The sequence below is a fragment of the Furipterus horrens genome, unplaced genomic scaffold (assembly GCF_987537825.1).
Source record: "Furipterus horrens unplaced genomic scaffold, mFurHor1.1.pri manual_scaffold_3, whole genome shotgun sequence".
Classification (NCBI taxonomy): domain Eukaryota; kingdom Metazoa; phylum Chordata; class Mammalia; order Chiroptera; family Furipteridae; genus Furipterus; species Furipterus horrens.
The window spans coordinates 164,518,081-164,537,349 of record NW_028327173.1 but is presented as its reverse complement, the minus strand read 5'-3'; the positions used below and the strand labels follow the sequence as shown (position 1 = coordinate 164,537,349).

General features: G+C 39.3%; 1 pseudogene; it reads left to right on the top strand.

Moving 5' to 3' along the window:
• The first annotated feature begins 202 nt into the window (after positions 1–202).
• On the top strand, positions 203–296 carry LOC150016586 (U6 spliceosomal RNA; annotated as a pseudogene).
• Positions 297–19,269: the final 18,973 nt, after the last annotated feature.

Below are 19,269 nucleotides of genomic sequence, written 5' to 3'. Positions count from 1 at the left end.
GGAAGAGAGGCTACAAGATACTTTAACCATGAAACAAGAACAGTGTACTGTGAAGAGAATCATTCAAAGAACCACCACCACCACCACCCGTTCTTGGAAATTACAATTAAATAGAAGACACAAAATAATGGGCAGTTTTCAAAAATAAGGAAAATTTCTAGAAAAATAAAGCAAAGATAAGAGAATAAAACTTAGCCAGTTTGTGCTCGCTTCAGCAGCACATATACTAAAATTGGAACAACACAGAGCCCCTGCTCATGGATGACATGGAAATTTGTGAAGCATTCCATATTTAAAACAAAAAACAAAAATACAAAAAACTTAGCCATTTCAAGAAGTGTAACACCTAAAAATTCTAGAAAGGAAGAACAGTAAAAATGCATGGGTCTTCCTTAATTTCTTTCTTAAGTGTTCTTTAGTTTTCCAGGTACAGGTCTTTCACATCCTTGGTTAAGTTTATTCCTAAGTGCTTTATTTTTCTTGTTGCTATAGTAAATTGGATTTTTTTTCTTGTTTATATCTATGATATTTTATTGTTGGAGTACATAAATGCCTTTGATTTATGACTGTTGACTTTTTAACCTGCTATTTTGCCAAATTCACTTATTAGGTCAAGTAGTGTTTTGGTGGAGTCTATAGGGTTTTCTATGTACACTATCATGTCATCTGCAAATAATGACAGTTTTACATCCTCTTTTCCAATTTGGATGCCTTTTATTTCTTTTTCTTGTCTTATCACTGTGGTTAGAACTTCCAAAACTGTGTCAAATATAAGTGGAGAGAGTGGACATCCTTGTCTAGTTCCTGATCTTAGGAAGAAAACTTTCAGTTTTTGCCCATTGAGTATGATATTGCCTGTAGGTTTCTCATATATGGCCTTTATTATGTTGAGGTATGCTCTCTCTATTTCCACTTTGCTGAGTGTTTTTATCATAAATGGGTGTTGTACTTTATCAAATGCCTTTTCAGCATCTATTGATACGATCATGTGATTTTTGTTTTTCATTTTGTTTATGTGGTGGATTATGTCTATTGATTTGCAAATATTAAACCATCCTTGCATATCTGGGATGAATCCCACTTGATCGAGGCGTATAATCTTTTTAATATGTTGCTGGATCTGGTTTGCCAATATTTTGTTGAGGATTTTAGCATCTATGTTCATCAGTGATATTGGCCTGTAGTTTTCCTTCTTTGTTGTGTCTTGACCTGGTTTTGGAATTAGGATAATATTGCCCTCATAGAAATAGTTTGGGAGTCTTCTCTCTTCTTGGATTTTTTGGAATAGTTTGAGAAGGATGGAAGTTAGTCCTTCCTTAAATGTTTTGTAAAATTCACCTGTGAAGCCAACCGGTCCAGGGTTTTTGTGTGCCAAAAGTTTTTTAATTACTGCTTTAATTTCACTAGCTGTTATTGGTCTATTCAGGCTTTCTGCTTCTTCTTGATTCAATTTTGTAAGACTACATATTTCTAGAAATTTGTTCATTTCACCTAGGTTGTCAAATTTCTTGTTATATTATTGTTCATAGTAATTTCTTACAATCTTTTGTATTTCTGTGGTCACAGTTGTGATTTCTCCTCTTTCATTTCTGATTTTATTTGTTTGGGCCTCTCCCTTTTTTTTTCTTGATGAGTCTGGTAAAATACATCAAAAATTTATATGGAACCAAAAAAGACCCCAAATAATCTCAGCAATTTTGAGAAAGAAGAACAAAGTAGGAGGACTCACAATACCTGATATTGAACTATACTACAAGGCCACTGTAATCAAAACAGTCTGGTACTGGCATAAGAACAGACATATAGATCAATGGAACAGAATAGAGAGCCCAGAAAGAGAGATGCAAATTAAAACCACAATGAGATACCACCTCACATAGGTCAGAATGGCCATCATTAACAAACAACAAACAGCAAGTGCTGGTGAGGATGTGAAGAAAAGGGAACCCTAGTGCACTGTTGGTGGGAATGCAGACTGGTGCAGCCACCATGGAAAATGTTATAGAATTTCCTCAAAGAAGTAAAAATGGAACTTCCTTTTGATTCAGTGATTTCATTATTAGGTTTATATCTTAAGAACCCTGAAACACCAATTGAAAAGAACCTATGCACCCTTATGTCCCCTATGTTCATATCAGTGTTATTTACAATAGTCAAGTGCTAGAAACAGCCTAAGTGCCCATCAGTGGATGAGTGGATCAAAAAACTGTGGTACATTTACACAATGGAATACTATGCAGCAGGAAGAAAGAAGGAACTCCTGCCTTTTGTGACAACATGGATGGAACTAGGAAGAATTATGCTTAGCCAAATAAGCCAGGCAAAGAAAGACAAATACCATATGATATCACCTAATACAGGAAACTAATGAACAACACAAACAAATGAGCAAAATAGAACCATAGGCATGTAAACAAGGAACAGACTGACATTAAACAGAGGGAGGGGGAAGAGGGAAAAGGGAGGAAAGAAGGGGAAGGGTCTAGCCAAGTAACTAGTATAAATGATCCATGGACATGTACAACAGGGTGGGGATTGACTATGGGAGAGGGGGTGAGGTGGGCAGGGCAAGGGAGAGCAATGGGGAAAAAATGGGACAACTGTGTAGAAAAGCAAAAAAAAGTAATAAGAAATGCATGGAAAGAAACAATCAATAAAATAATTCCAGCAAATTTCCTGGAGATTAAGGACCTGAGTTCCCCATTTGAAAAAGCTGACTGAGTTCCCAGAAAAGTAGATAGACATTCACTCATACAGGGACCACCATTCTTAAGATCCAGTACAGTCGGCTCAAAGAGAAAAACATAAATTTCCAAGAGGGAAAAAAAAACAGTCACATGGTAAGGATTAGGAATTAGAATGGCTTTAGGCTTCTCAAAATTGACATTGGAAAGGAAAAGACAATTGAGCAATACTTCCCTTCAAAATTCTAAAGGAATATGTTTCCAATCTAGAATCCTATTATCAACCAAATTAGTGTTCAAAGAAGGGTATAATAGACATTTTCAGTGATGCAAAATCTCTAAATATTTACTCATGCAAAACAAGTTGAAAACATGGGATATAGGAAGCAGTAGATCCAATACAGGAAAGGAGCAAAGGGAATCCCCAGGGTGATGGTGGAGGGGAATCCCAGGATGCCAGCTCTCTGCCAAGTGTTGAGAGCAGCCAGTCTGCTTTGGGGCAGGTCTGAAGTTAACCACATGGACTTCTTCAGAGGATAAAATTGATAGAATACCTATTGCATCTGGGTGTCCTGAGGGGAGATCTGAACAGTTGGTGAGGATTTCAGTTTGTGATTGTTATTAGTGATAAAAACATAGAAACTAAGCCAAGAAACAAAACAAATACAGACACAAATGGTATTTACTTTAGGCAAAACCAACAAGATGCAGACAAGGAAAACTGGTCTTACTTTGAATAGCACTTACATGGTTGTTATAATGGAATAGTAATGTCCTATCTAACTGAAATGGTAATGTAACTCTGTTGGGAGGGTGGAGAGCTGAGAAGAGTATATGTGTGGGGGGCAGCAGAGGAAGGAAAGAAAGATAAATCTTCATTCTTTGTAATGGGAAATCAATACTTATTACAATGCAAGCATATTTTCCAGAAGTCCTAAGGTAAATGTCAAAATAACCAACTAAAACTTTTTGCTCCTGGGAACAGAACATTGATAATTGGGTGGGAGGGCTGCTAGGAGTGAGAGGAGCTTTTTTTCTTTTTTGGTAACAAACCTTAGAAAACTATTTTACTCTTTAAAGTGTGTGAGTTTATAACTTGGATTGAAAACAAAAGTCTAAAGTAAGGAGGTAGAGGGATGGAGCACAAAGGAAAAAGGTCTCATGGACACGGACAGCAGTGTGGTGATTGCAAGGGGAAGGGAGGAATAAGGGGGATAAATAATAATGGAAAATACAAAAATAAAATAAAATAAAGAAAACTATGAAAGAAAGAAAAAATGAGGGTATGTTTTATAATTCATAAAGTTACTATAACCTTCAATATATGAATTTGTAGACTAGTCTCAATTACAAACAGATGCAGAAGTCATGTATAAAATATTGTTAATGCATCTAATTTAGCAGCATTTAAAAATAATATACCAAATCCAAATATTTTTACTCTCAGAAATCAAAGAACAAGGATGCATTTAAAACTGATCAATATAGCACATTAAATTTATAAGTGAAAAGGAAAAAGTGACCATTTTAATAGATTTAGGAGAATCACTTGATATTATTCAATACTTATTCAGGAAATAGACCCTTATTAAAATAAATTTTGGAGAAAAATTGTTTCATATTAAAATAGATACTCAAAATTCACATTATATATTATATTTAAGGAGAAACTTTAGAAGCAATTTTATTAAATTGAAATACAAAACAAGAATACTCATTACCATCACTCCTAAAATTCTAGCCATTGAATTAAAATAAGTAAAAAGTTATAAGCATTGGACAGAAAGGAGAAATGTGTTTATTTATAGTAACTGTTTATATAGGCAGCCTGCCAAAAATTACCAAAAATTTCCATAATTAATAAGGAAACTCAGCATGATAGTTATATATAATTTTACCATTAGGAATCAATATTTTTATATACCAAGAATAAGCTATTTCAAAATGAAATGAAATTAAAATTCCATTCATAATAGCAACAAATTTCTGAGGTAATTAGTACTAAGTCATCAAATATGTCTATTATTTCCCTGGAGAAAATTTCAAAACATTATTGAATGACATAAAAGATTCTCTGAATTAATAGAAAGTTATACCAATCAATTGGGAAACACAATATTACATATATGTCATTTCTCACACAATTACTCTATAAATACAAAAACCTGTCAAGTAAAATTCCCAGGAAGTTCTTAGAGCTTAACAAGCTGATCCTAAAATTCATGTGGAAGAGAAAAAAGCCCTATGTAGCCAATACAGTTTTGGATAAAAGAACAAGTGGGCAAAGGGGGAATAATTGGGGATATCTGTAATAGTGTAAACAATAAAAGTAAAATTAAAGAAAAAAGAACAAGCATGGAGTTAGCATTGGTGCCTGCCCTAACAGATACCAACATGCTTTATAAAGATATACTAATTAAGAGAATATATTAGAGGCATAAAAACAGGAAAATAGACCAATGAAACAAATAATGCAGAAACAGAGCCATTAAAGATATAAAATTGATATACAACAGAGATGGCATTAAAGATCAGGGAGAACAAATGGACTATTAAAATAATATGATGTGGGGACAAGTGGTGATCTATATGAAAAAGTGTAAAATTTGATCCCTATCTCACACCGTACGTACATAAATAAATTCCCTGTGGATTACAGAATTAAATATGGGGAACAAGACCTTAAGTCTTTTATAACAAAACATAGAAGAACATCATTATGACTTGTGGTTAGAACAGATTATATAATGAAGACACAAAATTGACTACACAAAATTTTAAAAATCCTGCTCAACAACAGACACAATATGAAAAATGAAGGAAACAAACAACAGGCTGGGAGACGTTGCTTGCAATGCACATAACGTACAAAGAATTGATATCTAGAAATTATAAGCAGCTCTAGAAATATATTTCTTTAAATCAACCCAATAGGAAAATAGCAAATAATAATAATGATGATGATAATAATAATAATCATTGTCCAGAGAAGAGAAACCTAAATGAAAAATAGGCAAATGTAACAACATTTAACTCTAGTAATAATCAGGAAAATACAAAACAAGACAAATTCATATCAACCAGATAGAGGCCACTTCGTACCAACCAAATAGACAAACATTAAAGACCTGACAACATCAAATGTTAGCAAAGATGGGGGGAAATGAGGTCTCTCAAGAACTGCTGGTAACAGTGTCCTTTAGAGGATAATTTTTAAATATCTAGAAAAGTTGAAAATGTATGAGTTTTATAATCCTGCCCCTCCACTTTTATTTATTTATGTATGTTTATTTATTTGTTTATTTTATAATTTTTTAATTCTTACCGAAGGATATGTTTTTTCTGTTGTTGTTTTTTATTAATTTTAGAGAGAGAGGAATGGAGGGAGAGAGAGAGAGGCATTGATGTGGCAGAGAAACATCTATTGGTTGCCTCCTGTATGCACCCCTACTGGGGCTCGAAACTGCAACCCTTTGTTGCACAGGACAACACTTCAACCAACAGAGCACCTGGCCAGGGCTGCCCTTCCACTTCAGTATGAACGCTAAGGAAACAATAACAAGTGTACCTGAAGAGCCATGCAGAGAAATGTACATTCTAGCATGGTTTATAATAGCAGAAAGAGAAATATGATCTTGGCTAACCATGGCTGTTACCCTTTGGACAGAAGCATTAATGTCACGGCACACCCTGTGGAGCATTAGATATCTCCAGTGTAGCAAAGCAGCTCAGGAGTTTTACAATCAGCCATTTGAGGTCCAATGTCATGTGAGCTACACATACTTAAACAGAACAGAACAAAACAAAACAAACAAACAAACAAACAAAAACTTCTTATTCCATGTCATAGTTCAGTGCCTGTTACCAAAAGGAGAGAGCCAGACATCTCAATAGTGACTGATATAAAATTCAATTTTAATTTAACAGGATACCAGTGTAATCTTTTGGATATAAACAAGCAAAGGTTGACAACTATGTTAATCAGATACTTATCTGTCAATTATAAAAATATCTTTTAATTCTGTCCATTTTTACTTAGTGAGAGCTACAGGTTCTATGAGTGTCGATGTGGTTGGGAAGAATCGATACAAGCCTATTACTCCCTGATGATCAGTGGGCTCCTCTGATCAGCCCCTGGTGACACATTCTCCTTTGAACACTTAGTACTTCTGGCAACAGCCACCACTTGGACCAGGCAGCTGTGCTTTCCAGAGGCTCTGAACATCTGTCCAAATTGTGGCACAAAACCTGCCTGTCCTAAATTGACCTCATTACTCATTTATAAACATACGAATAGATGACGGGGGAAAATCATCCTTGTCCTCCACTAGGGACTGCTCGTTACGCTTCCCATCAACTCTGAGGCTGGCTTGCATTTCTGGGGAGACCTGGAGTGCTTTTCACAGAGCGGCCTTAACAAACACCACGTCACCACTTTGGATGCAGCATGAACATAACAAGCCTGGAAGAAAAGAACAGTCTTTGTCCCTCTTATTCAGAGATGATTCATGTATGTAACACAAACACATCGTCCAAACGGCTAGTTCTTTGATGCTTGTTTCCTGTTTCCTCTTTTAATGAGCAGCCCAGGTTTCCCTGTGTACGGTGGGCTTTGTGAGCCCCTAAGTGGTTTCTAGGGAGCTACCAGCAGCAAAAGCCGGTTTGTAAAGCATTTGGACACTTGCCCAGTTTCCACTTCACCTTCAGATGAGGAGGAACCCAGTTGAAAGCCCTGATCAGACTCTGTGCTTCCTGTAGTTTTTATAGAAGCTCAAGGGCAGCCTGAGAAGGATGGAATTTTTGTTCAATATTCTGATCAAATCCAAGCAAAGGGAAGTTGGTCATATTCACTGTTGAGCATGAGCATCTTTTTTTATACAAATGATGCTTTATTTTAGTTACTTTCTCTTTAAGACAAAGTCAATCTATCTATTTATCAGTATGAAAACATTTATAAATTACCTAGCACAGACCCCTGGCAGCAAGCAGTCAAGGGTATAGACAGCCTACCTTTTAACCCTGTCTCTTATACTTCCTGGCTGTGCCATCTTGGATGATTTACTGCATCTCTCTCTAAGCCTCGGTTCCCTCATCTTCAAAACGAGGATAATCCTAGTACCCACCTCACAGGGTTATTGTGATGATTACATGAGTTAGTACATGAACAGAGCTTAGAATAGTTGCCAAGCACATGGCAAATGTTTGATAAATGTTGGCTGCTGTGAAAACCTAGTGCCATGCTTCTCATTTTGGGATAAAAGAAATTATACAGCACTGCTGCTTTCCTCAAAGATATTTAATGGAAGGAGACAAGTACTATTCATATGAGGTAATTAGTACACAAACATTTTCTTTGTCAGCAGCATATGCTGCAGGAAAATAATAAACAGGGATTGCATCTGCTCGGACATTTCAGCCACATGGTTCTCAAAGACTTAACAGAGAGACTAGATCTGAGAGCAATGGAAACATGAAGAAAGCCTCACAAAGAAGATAGGACTTTACCTGGGCTTTGAAGGTTCAGCAGAATACAGACAGGTACAAGGCAGTTTTGGAAGTAAGAACCACATGAGAAAAGAGACAGATGGTATAAATTTGGCATGTAAGAAAGTGGTAAGGCAACCTTAAAAATGGGATTTAGGAAAGACTCAGTCTACAGCAGCAGCTCTGAACTGTGCCCCTCCAGTGAATTTGTTCATTGCTTTTCCAACCAAATGCCCCAGTTTCTGTTCATGTTATTTCTTTCCCGCTATCCGTTACCTAACAGACCAGATGCTTCCCCCTTGTGACTATAGTAGGAATCTTCTCCTAGTTTAACAGACTCTGGACATTATTATAAAAATCTCCCCCACCTTAACATGGTCCCTGGTGTCCATTCCCCAGGATGGCGTACTTGTCGGAGTTGAGCCAGATGAATGTACAGGAAACACACACGTTTATCAGTGATAGGCATTGCCAGTTGCTTCATGAATGCACATTTTCATATGAAACCTATCGAAAATCCCTATCATCTTCCCTTTACTTGGAGATATGGGCAAGTTGTTGCTTAGACTCAATATTAAACTCTCTTACAGCCTTATTTTTATTTTTGGGTGCCATTTTTAAAATTTAATCTTTATTGTATTTTTTTCCATTACTACTTAGTCCCCTATACCCTCCTGTCCCCAGCAATCACCACACTGTTGTCCATGCCCATGAGTCCTTTTTCCTTTTTATTCAATTCCTCCACCCCCTAAGTCCCACCCCTCCACTAGCTGTCATCTGCTCTATCTATAAATCTGTCTCTATTTTGTTTGTTAGTTTATTTTGTTCATTAGATTCCACATATGAGTGAAATCTTATGGTCCTTGTCTTTCTCTGACTGGCTTATTTCACTTAACATAATGCTCTCCAGGTTCGTCCATAGTTGCAAAGGGTAAAACTTTCTTTTTCTTTTTCCCTTATCAAATCTCCAGGCAAAAGATAAGAAAATTAACTAGGAGAGCCCATTGCCCCCCAAATGAATATCTGAACAAAATTAACCTGAGTTTCCTTCAAAGTTGCCTTCCCCCCCAATTTTTCTTTAATTGAAAATTTCATGTTCATTATGTATCTTCAGTGAAAACAAAAGACAGTTAGGTCCAAGGTACAAGAAGATAAAGTTGTACAATGAAGAAGAGGAGGACTCCTCTCATTGATGCCCTAATAAACAAGCTGGAGGTTTTCTTTTTGGTAAACTTGATAGTGACTCTTCCTCTCCAAATGGGGTTTCTCAGTGCTGCCTGGCATCACTCTGGAGTGATTTCCAGTAGGATCACAAATCTTGAGACCTGCCACCCTCCCCCAAAGTAAGGCCTCCTAATCACAGGAACATTGGACTTGCCCTCCAGCTGGGTAAGGTGGAGCACATTCCAAGAGCTTGTTCATCCCGGAGCATGTTCCTTTCAGACTGGTCTGCAGCTCCCAAACTCCAGGCTTGTGCTCCATAGGAAGAGATGCTGGGGACAGAAGGAGCTCTCTTAAAGGGATTTCCACCCAAAGCCTATGTTCTCGTTAATCTTCAACAAGGGAATCTCTTAAACAGTGTTCCTTCCCCTGCAGAATGTCAGTATCTGACAAGAGGCCTTTGAAACAGAACAAAATAATTCTGCACAAATAAATACATGCCTATTGCTGGCTCACTCCTTGGGAATAGTGGTATATGATGCTCTGGTAACTGGCCCAGAAAAGAAACACAGTTAAGGTAATGATAACAGGGAAGACACATTTTGACTTCCTATGGCATAAGCCAAAGAGTTTTATATACAACATGAAGCAAGCCACAAAGACAGTTTTAAGCAAAACATGTAGGTCATGCAGACAGACCATGAAAACTGAGTCTGAACTGGAGAGTACTAGATGGACTGTCCTCCAGTCCACGGACCCTTTGTCAGTACTTTACTACCTGTAGAGACCCATGCAGTGCCTGGCATAGGTAAGTATTTGATAAGTTAACAAAACTTGTACATTAATGATTCAGATAATGTGAACAGAATTAATCAGGAGAGTGAGAGATTGGGGAATCATGTGGGTTAGTGGGGTTATTATTATGTTTATTTAGTCCATACAGGAGAAGACCCACAGCAGGTCAGTTTCATTCATGCAAGAGAGAGAGCTCAATGTTCCATGGTGTTGGGAATTTTCATTTTACTCTGGCGCTAATTTGAAGTGCATGTGCTGATGGGTGAATGTGTGTGATCCCATCACATGGTTACTGAGTGACCCTAGCAGACTGCTAAAATCTACACTCGACACAGATTTTTGTTACCTATGTATGTGCTTAATGGGAGAAATTTTGTGGGAAAATTTGAAATATCAACGTTCCTGAGGGCCTTTTATGCAGAAAGACTTACTTTATAAAATAGGAAGGAGGCATCAGATCTAATGAAAGATCCTACTAGAACTATCGGGTAGAAGACACAGGACAGAAATTTCAACAACTAGAACAGGTTTTCTTCCAGGGAAGCTTAATGATTTTAAGTGGGGACCCGGTAGCCAATTATTCAAGGGTTTTGTGGTCAAGGGAACCTATAATATGACATTTATCTTCCTACCTCCAATATTTAGCTCAGTGGCTGGCACATGAAAGATCCTAGTGAAACCATAAAATAGTAGAGCTATTAAGGCTCTAATCTTACCACACCACTAACTTAGGAGGAAAACAAGCCTCGAAAAGGTTAACTGACTTGTTCAGTGTCTCGCAATATGAAATGGTGGGGCCAGTACTAGATATTAGGTCTTTAAATGCCATTTTATTGCTATTCATGATAGAGCAGTACTTCACATTTATGTTCATAAAATGCTAGAGCGTTAGATACGCTGCACATATTAAGTGGTTAGACAAGCTATTTTTAGAACTTCCTTGAAAGAAGGGGTTGTTTCAGGACACGGTGAGTTGGAGCTTTCCTTCCCTCTCACCCCGGCCTCCCCACTGCACCATCCCCTCCCCAGCAGAGCTGGATATGGGAGGATGTGGGAAAGGTGCTCAGGGAATTCACTGCTCCCAAAAGGTTAGAAGCCTCATCTAAAGAACTGGAACTTGGAGAACTCAGCTGAGGGGGAGGGGCACTTCCCCATTCACACTATTCTGTTAAACTTAGGCAATGGAAGGGTTGAAATTTATTCAACAAGCACTGATAGCATCATTTATGTTCCAAGCACTGTGGATAGTGCTGAAAGGATGCAAAGAGAAATGAGATGCTTATTGTTGACTATTAGCCCAGAGGAGAGAAGACAACTGCTTTCACAGCATAGAGGGACAGGCATAGTGCTGAGGAAACTTCAAAGAGGGAAAGACCCCATCTTTTGGGAGGTAATCAGTCAAGTCTTCCTGGTCCTGGAAAGATAAGTAGGATTTATAGATGTAGTTTAAAAACTGTTTTCGGCAGAGGGAATGGAGTGGGCTAAGGCATAGAGGCTGGAAAGCTCTGATCTGTCTGTAAAATACTAAATTGACCTGTCAGAAATGTAAGATTTGTGAAGAAAACAAAGGGAAGCATGGATAAGTGGATGGTACTAAGTTATTGGGACTTTGATGTAGATAAAGAGCATGGAGAGTTTAGAGAATCATTAATGACTGCTAAGTGGAGCAGTGATTGAGCAGTAATACAGCAATGCTGAGCTGGCAGTACGCGAGGTCAGTGTCGTGGACACTGTCAATGCTCTGTCAAGTGCCCATGTCCACCCAGATTTATTTTGCCATTTCTCTGTGTCCCCGCTTCCTGGCTTCTGTATGCTTTGCTTCTAATAGCTCACACTTGTGACTTTATTCATTGGAATGCCTTTAGGCTACAGGGGGCACTTTGACAAACAAGCAGAGTGCAGAAAATGCTGGGGAATTGGCATCCCTTGGGAAAGCCCTTAGCCAATGATCGACAGTGTGGAGATATGAAAGCCCAGCTCCCTTGCCTCCAGTTGGCACAAACTCTGAGGTGTAATTTTCACTCCAAAGTCCCCTGCACATTCAGGCTGGGGCTGGGATGGGCACGAAAGCTCATCCTTTCTTAGTTTCTTCTCTTTCTCTGTCTTGCTTCCTGCACCCCCTTACCAGTTCTTCCAGATGCCATCCCTAATACATTACTTGCTCATGAATCCTCATTTCAGGGTCTGCTTCTGACAGACAGGCTGGAATGAGAGGCCTGCAAAGATAAAGCTAGTCAGGAAGCTCCTGCAAAACTCCAGGCAAGAGATCACAGAGGCTGGTGCTAAGACAGCGGCTCAGTAACAAAGTCAGGGAAGGGAGAGGAGAAGTATTCCAGGGAGACACAGACAAGACCTTTAGAATTTGTGAGGTAGGGAGAAATCAGAGTCTAACAAGAGTCAATAATTTCAAGCCTACGTAACCGGATTCTGTTAAAATAGTTGGAGAACCTCAAAAGGAAGAGCATATTTGGGAGGAAATCGGGTTCAGGTTAGAGATGTTGCCTTTGCAGTAACAAGGGGGAGAATAAAGTATAAATGCTCAGAAGCTGGCAGGAAGATTCAGGGTTGGAGATTTCATTTTGGCAGTCAAAAGCACTTAGATAGTCACTAAAGCCATAAAGTAAGAAAAACTTGCAGGGAGAAGCAGGGCTTTGTGTCTGTCCATGGTGGTCCCCAAAGAGGAAAACACTGTAAAGTTCCAGTGAAACCCCAGCAGTGAGCATGACAAGGTCTGGGTTGGATCTGAGCTGACTCCTGTAACAATGTCTATTTATAAAAAATACTCATTGAGCACCTGGCCCCGGAATCAATCCCTACACTCACAGCCCCTCCCTCAGAAAGGCATCTGGAAGCGTTCAGGGGCCTGTGCACCCAGAGAATAAGTTGTGACATTCTCAAGGATGTTGATCCGAAGTTGACATTGCCATTAAGGGGAATTGTTAATGAATCTGTTATTTTAATCTAAACATCTTACCACAAGATTTCAAGGCTAAACGAGACCTGAGAGGTCATTTAATTCATTTGACGGATGAAGAAACTTGAGGTTATTAGTTCCATGGTCAGTTGTGGCTGGATCATGACCAAAGAATTCATGCCTCCTAAGTCCACTGTGGGTCTCTTTCCTTCCCAGAGGAGTGCCCATCCTCCTCCTATGATCTCTACCCTGGCCCTGGACTGCCATTTACATCTGGGTCATAGGTGATAGGCTTTCAAAATGGAGTTATTTTTCCAAATGAAATGATGAGTTATATTATATCTACTGGAGCATCTTAATCTTAATATGTCATGGGATTATTTTTAAGGATCTACTAAGATAAAGGATGTAAACATGTTTTAATATAGAAGAATCTATTCTAATGTATCAAAATTTACAAAATGCAAAATGTCTCTACTTTCTGGCTCAGTTTCTACGTGATGATTATAGACGTGGATGGATTAGGATAATGAAATTAAGTGAAGCAATCAGACCTATGCAGGATTAAATACTCTTCCTTTATTTGCACTCACACTGGATTCCAAGCAACCAAATTTACATCATTTAAATCTGTTGAAGGGAAATCATATTCAAACCCAAAGTCCTGGTTAATTAAGCCAATCAGCTGTCCCTGCCATGAAATAGTCAAGTTCACTACATACACTGATCAGCAAACATGGGCTAGACCATTGTATAACGTTCTGGACTTAGAGAAATGAAGCACAGTCTATGCCCTCAGGAAGTTGCAATCCAGCAGTAGCAGATTTGTAAAGAAGCAGTTAAAATACAATGAAATAAGTGCAATAATGGAAAACTGTGCAAAGTACAATAGTGGCAAAATGAAAGTCCTGGCTCTCATTGGGGAAGGACTTGATTCACAGAGCACTTGGCACTTGACATAGAATTTGGATGAGTTGGAGATGAACCAGGTGTTATTTCAGGAAAGCCAATGACAATAGCAAAGGCAAGGATGTAGGTAGTACTTCACTGCTTTCAAGAACTATAATAGATTTAGTATAGGACACATATTTGCTAAATGAGTGAATAAATGAAAGACTGAGTGAATTTCAGTGGAAGACAAAGTTGGAAAGGGAGAAAGGAGCCAAATGAGTTAGGGCATTCTATGCCATGATGACATGCTGACCTTATTCACTTCAGGACAATGGTTCTCCAAGTGTGGCATCTGGACCGCAGCATCATCATTACCTACAAAATTGTTACAAATGAAAATTATCGGGTCCCAACCATGACCTATTGAATCAGGAACTCTGGGAATAGGAACCAGGAATCTGTGTTTTAACTAGACCTCCATGTAATTCTGATGGATGCTGAAGTTAGGGAACCACTACTCTAGGCACAGAAGAGAAAGTAAAAGTTGAAAGAACATTTTATGAGGACAAAGAACTGCATTCATTTATTAGCTCTAATAGGAAGAAAGAAAGCATCGACGTCTCCATACAAAAATGCTAGCTCAATCCTCCAGAAATGCTCAGCCAGAGCCATCTGGGATCCTGCCTGGGTCTTTTCAATCAAGTCCTCCTGTCTCATCAGGTAAGTAATCTTGTAGAAACAGCACCTCATTACCCTCCATCAAATAAGCAGTGAGCAAGCACTTTTCATTTGAGAGCTAGATGACTGAAAAAGATTTGTCTGGGGCAATCACAGTAGATGGTAGTGATTTAAGCTAAATTCAGTTCTGGAAGACAGCTGAGCGATGGGACAACTTGTGGAAAGTTTAGGCTAAGGTATCAGCAGGAAGGTTGAACAGCACACTCAAACCTGAAATAGAAGGAATCCAATTCATTCATGGATCCTCTTTCAAATCAATTTATCTATTGAATAAAATGGAGTTTTACCCTTGGCCTCTAGTCTGAAAATGAAGTCAGATAGTGCACAACTTTGTTGACTGAAAAAGCAAGCAATCAACTACCACTATCGCCCTCCCTCAAAACACTAATGAAAGAAAATGGAAAAATCAGTATAGAAGCCAATGATTCATAAAAATCAATTTAAGCAGCATGAGATAAGCAGAAAGCTTAAATTTTTAAAAATGCAGTTAGGGCACTCAACAATTCCAAATGAAAACAAATATCTTTACACAAGACTCCAAATAACCTTGGGTAATTACATCGGGCAGGATTTAATCACAAAAACCGTGGTTAAAATCCAGGGAGATATCTTTGGCTCAGGACACACAGTGGACAAAAAAGGTAAAAGGAGTTTGGGGATCAGCATACTGAACAAGGGCTTGGGGAGGATGGACAGACAGGTTTAGAGGCCAGTGCTGTGTACATCCATGTGTTGGAAGCTTCCCTTTTCACCATGACACAAACTGCCCGCTGCTCCCTACCCCAACAGCTGAAGCTGGTGTGGAGCTGACAGAGCATATAGTCAATAGGCAATTACAGTAATCGAATCCTGGAGAAAGTGACACAAGTGTAAATAGCCTACTCCCAGTTGGCCTGTGATTAACGTGACAACGACTTGGACGTAATTCTCTCCGTGGAAGCAAAGGCAGTCTAGTCAATTGGAATAAAACTGATAAAAGATTGTCCTACTCTATCCATTACACCAAAACTGTCAGTGAATATTGGCTAGAGAGGAATCCTAGGATGAAAGGAATAGATGGGTGTACCTAGAAATAAGAAAAGAAGCATGTGTTGGAAGTACCAAATACCTGCAAAAGAAACTTCATACAGTGAGTCCCCACTTATCCATAGGAGATATGTGTCAAGGCCCTCGGTGGATGTCTGAAACCACAGATGGCACTGAACTCTCCATATACCATGTTTTTCCTGTACATCCACACCTTTTCACTTAAAGGCAGAAATTAACAGCTTCTCTTTGGCATATCCAAAGTGTCAGCATCACTACTCTTGCACTCTGGGGCCACTATTAAGTAAAATGAGAGTAACAAATTAGAAGCACTGTGACACTGTGACAGTTGGTTTGATAACCAAGGGGCAGGGGGAGTAGGAGCATATGCAATGTGGATACCCTAGATGAAAGGATGATTCAGATCCCAGGCAGGATGGAGCAGGGTGGTACAAGATTTTATCACACTACTCAGAACAGAGCACAATTTAAAACTTATGGATTGTTTCTTTGTGGAAATTTCTAGTTAGTATTTTCAGACTGCAACTGACTGCAGGTAACACACTACAGAAAGCAAAACCATGGAGGGGGCTGTGTGGCTACTGTACTTAAATTAATTCACACAGTCTTTCATGAAGCAGATACTGTATTAGCATGAGCCCTATGAGACTAAAGGTTCAGAGTGGCAAAATAGTCTTTCCAAACAAACTGAGAACAACACATCAGGTGTGAACTCATGAGTTTTCTGAACCCAGATTCTAAGCTTTTTTTTAAAGTATATTTTATTAATTATGTTGTTACAGTAGTCCCATTTTTTCCCCTTGTTCCCCTCTGTCCAGTACCCCCTTCCCTCCAGCAATCCCATCCCCTGTAGTTCATGTCCATGGGTCATGCATATAAGTTCTTTGACTTCTCCCTTTCCTATATTATTCTTAATTTCCCCCTGTCTGTTTTGTACCAAGCAATTATGCTTCTTAATCTCTGCACCATTTCCCCATTTCTCCCCTTTCTCCCACCCAGCTGATATCCCTCCAAATGATCCCCATACCTATTATTCTGTTCCTATTCTGGTTATTTGCTTAGTTTGTTTTTGTTTTTATTTTTTAGATTCAGTTGTTGATAGTTGTGAGTTTGTTGTCATTTTAGTGTTCACAGTTTTGATCTTTTTCTTAAATAAGTCCCTATAACATGTCACATAATAATGGCTCGGTGATGATGAACTCTTTTAGCTTTACCTTGTCTGGGAAGCACTTCATCTGCTCTTCCATTCTAAATGATAGCTTTGCTGGATAGAGTAATATTGTTGTAAGCCCTTGCTTTTCATCACATTGAATACTGCTTGCCAGTCCCTTCTTGCCTGCAAAGTGTCTTTTGAGAAATCAGCTGATAGTCTAATAGGCACCCCTTTGTAGGTAACTCTCTGCTTTTCTCTTGTGGCTTTTAAGATTCTCTCTTTATCTTTAACCTTTGGCATTTTAATTATGATGTGTCTTGGTGTGGTCCTCTTGGGTCTAGCTTCTTTGGGACTTTCTGTGCTTCCTGAACTTGTATGTCTATTTCCTTAACCAGATTTGGGAAGTTTTCCTTCATTATTTTTTCACATAAGCTTTCAATTTCTTGCTCTTCCTCTTCTCCTTCTGGCACTCCTACGATTTGGATGTTGGTATGTTTAAAGTTGTCCCAGAGGTTCCTAAGCCTCTCCTCATTTTTTTCAATTCTTTTTTCTTCATTCTATACTGGTTGACTGGTTTTTTTTCTCCCTTATGTTCCAAATTTGAACCCTGGTTTCCTTCCCTTTTACCATTGGTTTTGTGTGGATTTTTTTTGTTTCATTTATCACAGCCTTCACTTCTTCCCTCATGCATTTGCCATACTCAAGCATATCTGTCAAGCCTGTGAGCGTATTTATCACCAGTGTTTTGAACTCTGTGTCTTTTAGGTTGGCTGTCTCCTCATCACTTAGGTCTTCCAAGGGAACTTTGATCCATTTCCTCTTTTGGGCCATACTTCTCTGTCCCCTCATCTTGACAGGCTCCTGTGTTTGTTTGCCTCTGTGTATTAGGTAGAGCTGTCACTCCTGTTACATTGTAAGGGGAGGAGCCTTAGGTATTCATCACTACGGGGCGATCTGTTTCACCATGTTGTGGTTCTGTATGGTGTAGAGGGGTCTGAGCAGGAACAATACTTCTTACACAGCACTCATCTCTTTTCCAGGCACTTCTCTCACTTCCATGTGGGCCTGGCACCTCTCTAGCTGTTGCCCCAGAGTGGGTGGGTCTGCAGATATTCTTGGACTGTGGGGACCCTTTAAACAAGCAGACTCTGCTGAGAGACCAGCAGTTTTTTCCTCCACCTCAATGCCCACTGGTTTGCACAGTCAGAAGCAATGAGGCTTGATTTTCCCCAGGGCTGGAACTGTGAGCTGTGTGGTCTTGTCTGAGGCTGGGAACACTCCCCAGGTGTCCCTCCCAACTTTTTAAAATGTGTGACTGTGCTTTCCACTGGCCTGCTGCTGCTGCCACTGCTGCCACCACACCACATCCTCTCCTCCCCAGCTCCACCCATCCTACTTGTCTGGATGAGTATTTATTCTTTATATCTTTTTTGGACTTACATGCACCTCGGTTTTCTCAAACTTCTTGTTGTCTCTGGTTTTGAGGTAGTTGTATTCCTTCTTAGTTGTGGAGGGAGACTCATTGTGTCTGTCTAGGCCTGCATCTTGACCGAAAGCCCCAGATCCTGAGCTTTTCCATCCACAAGAAGAATAAGATAATTACCCAGGAGGCAAAGGGATGCATGGGTGTATAATCAAAAGAGATTAAAGAAAAGCTTAGATCCAACCTTAGATATTAATCATGGTCCCAAAGTCAACACCACATCAATCACTACAACTGTATGCTCATATGGGTATTAAGGAATATGAAGACTCTCTAGATGTTGGCTGCTAATGTAGACCTTTGTCTTCATTTTGGGACTTGAGACAGTGACAACTGCCTTAGCGACATGGGGATTTGGAATATGGTTTTAAAGATGAGGTGAAGTAGGAGGGAGAGTTATTTATGACAAACATGGTGTGAGAGGGTCATATCTCACTTCCCAGTGAGCTTGGAATCAGGAATTCCCAAGGTCTTGCTTTTAGTGAAGCTAATTTTAAATTAGAGAAGAAAAGGGAGGTGGTAAGTATAGCAGCTAAGATCAAGTGTATTGGAAGCAGGGTTTCATATCAGAAATAGAGGAGAGAGTGAAAAAGCTAGCTATATTCTAAGGGTAGGGGAAGTGTCTTGGTAAACAGGAGAATCTCATTTAAAAAAAATAATATCTCAGGTACCAGAGGGAGGCCAGGCATCATTCTGACTAAAGGAAGTAAGAACCCCAGGGATGGGCCCTGGCTCTGTAGGGGAGGAAGTGGAGGGAAAGCTCTGGGTTATGGGAGACCAGTAATACCTTGGAATGCCACTTGATTTATGCCCACTCTCAGGGCTGATGTTGACACATGCTCAGAGGGGCTAGGGTGCCTGTGCGGGGGGTGAGAACCACTCCTCCCTTATGAGCTATCAGGTCCAGGGAGAAATATCA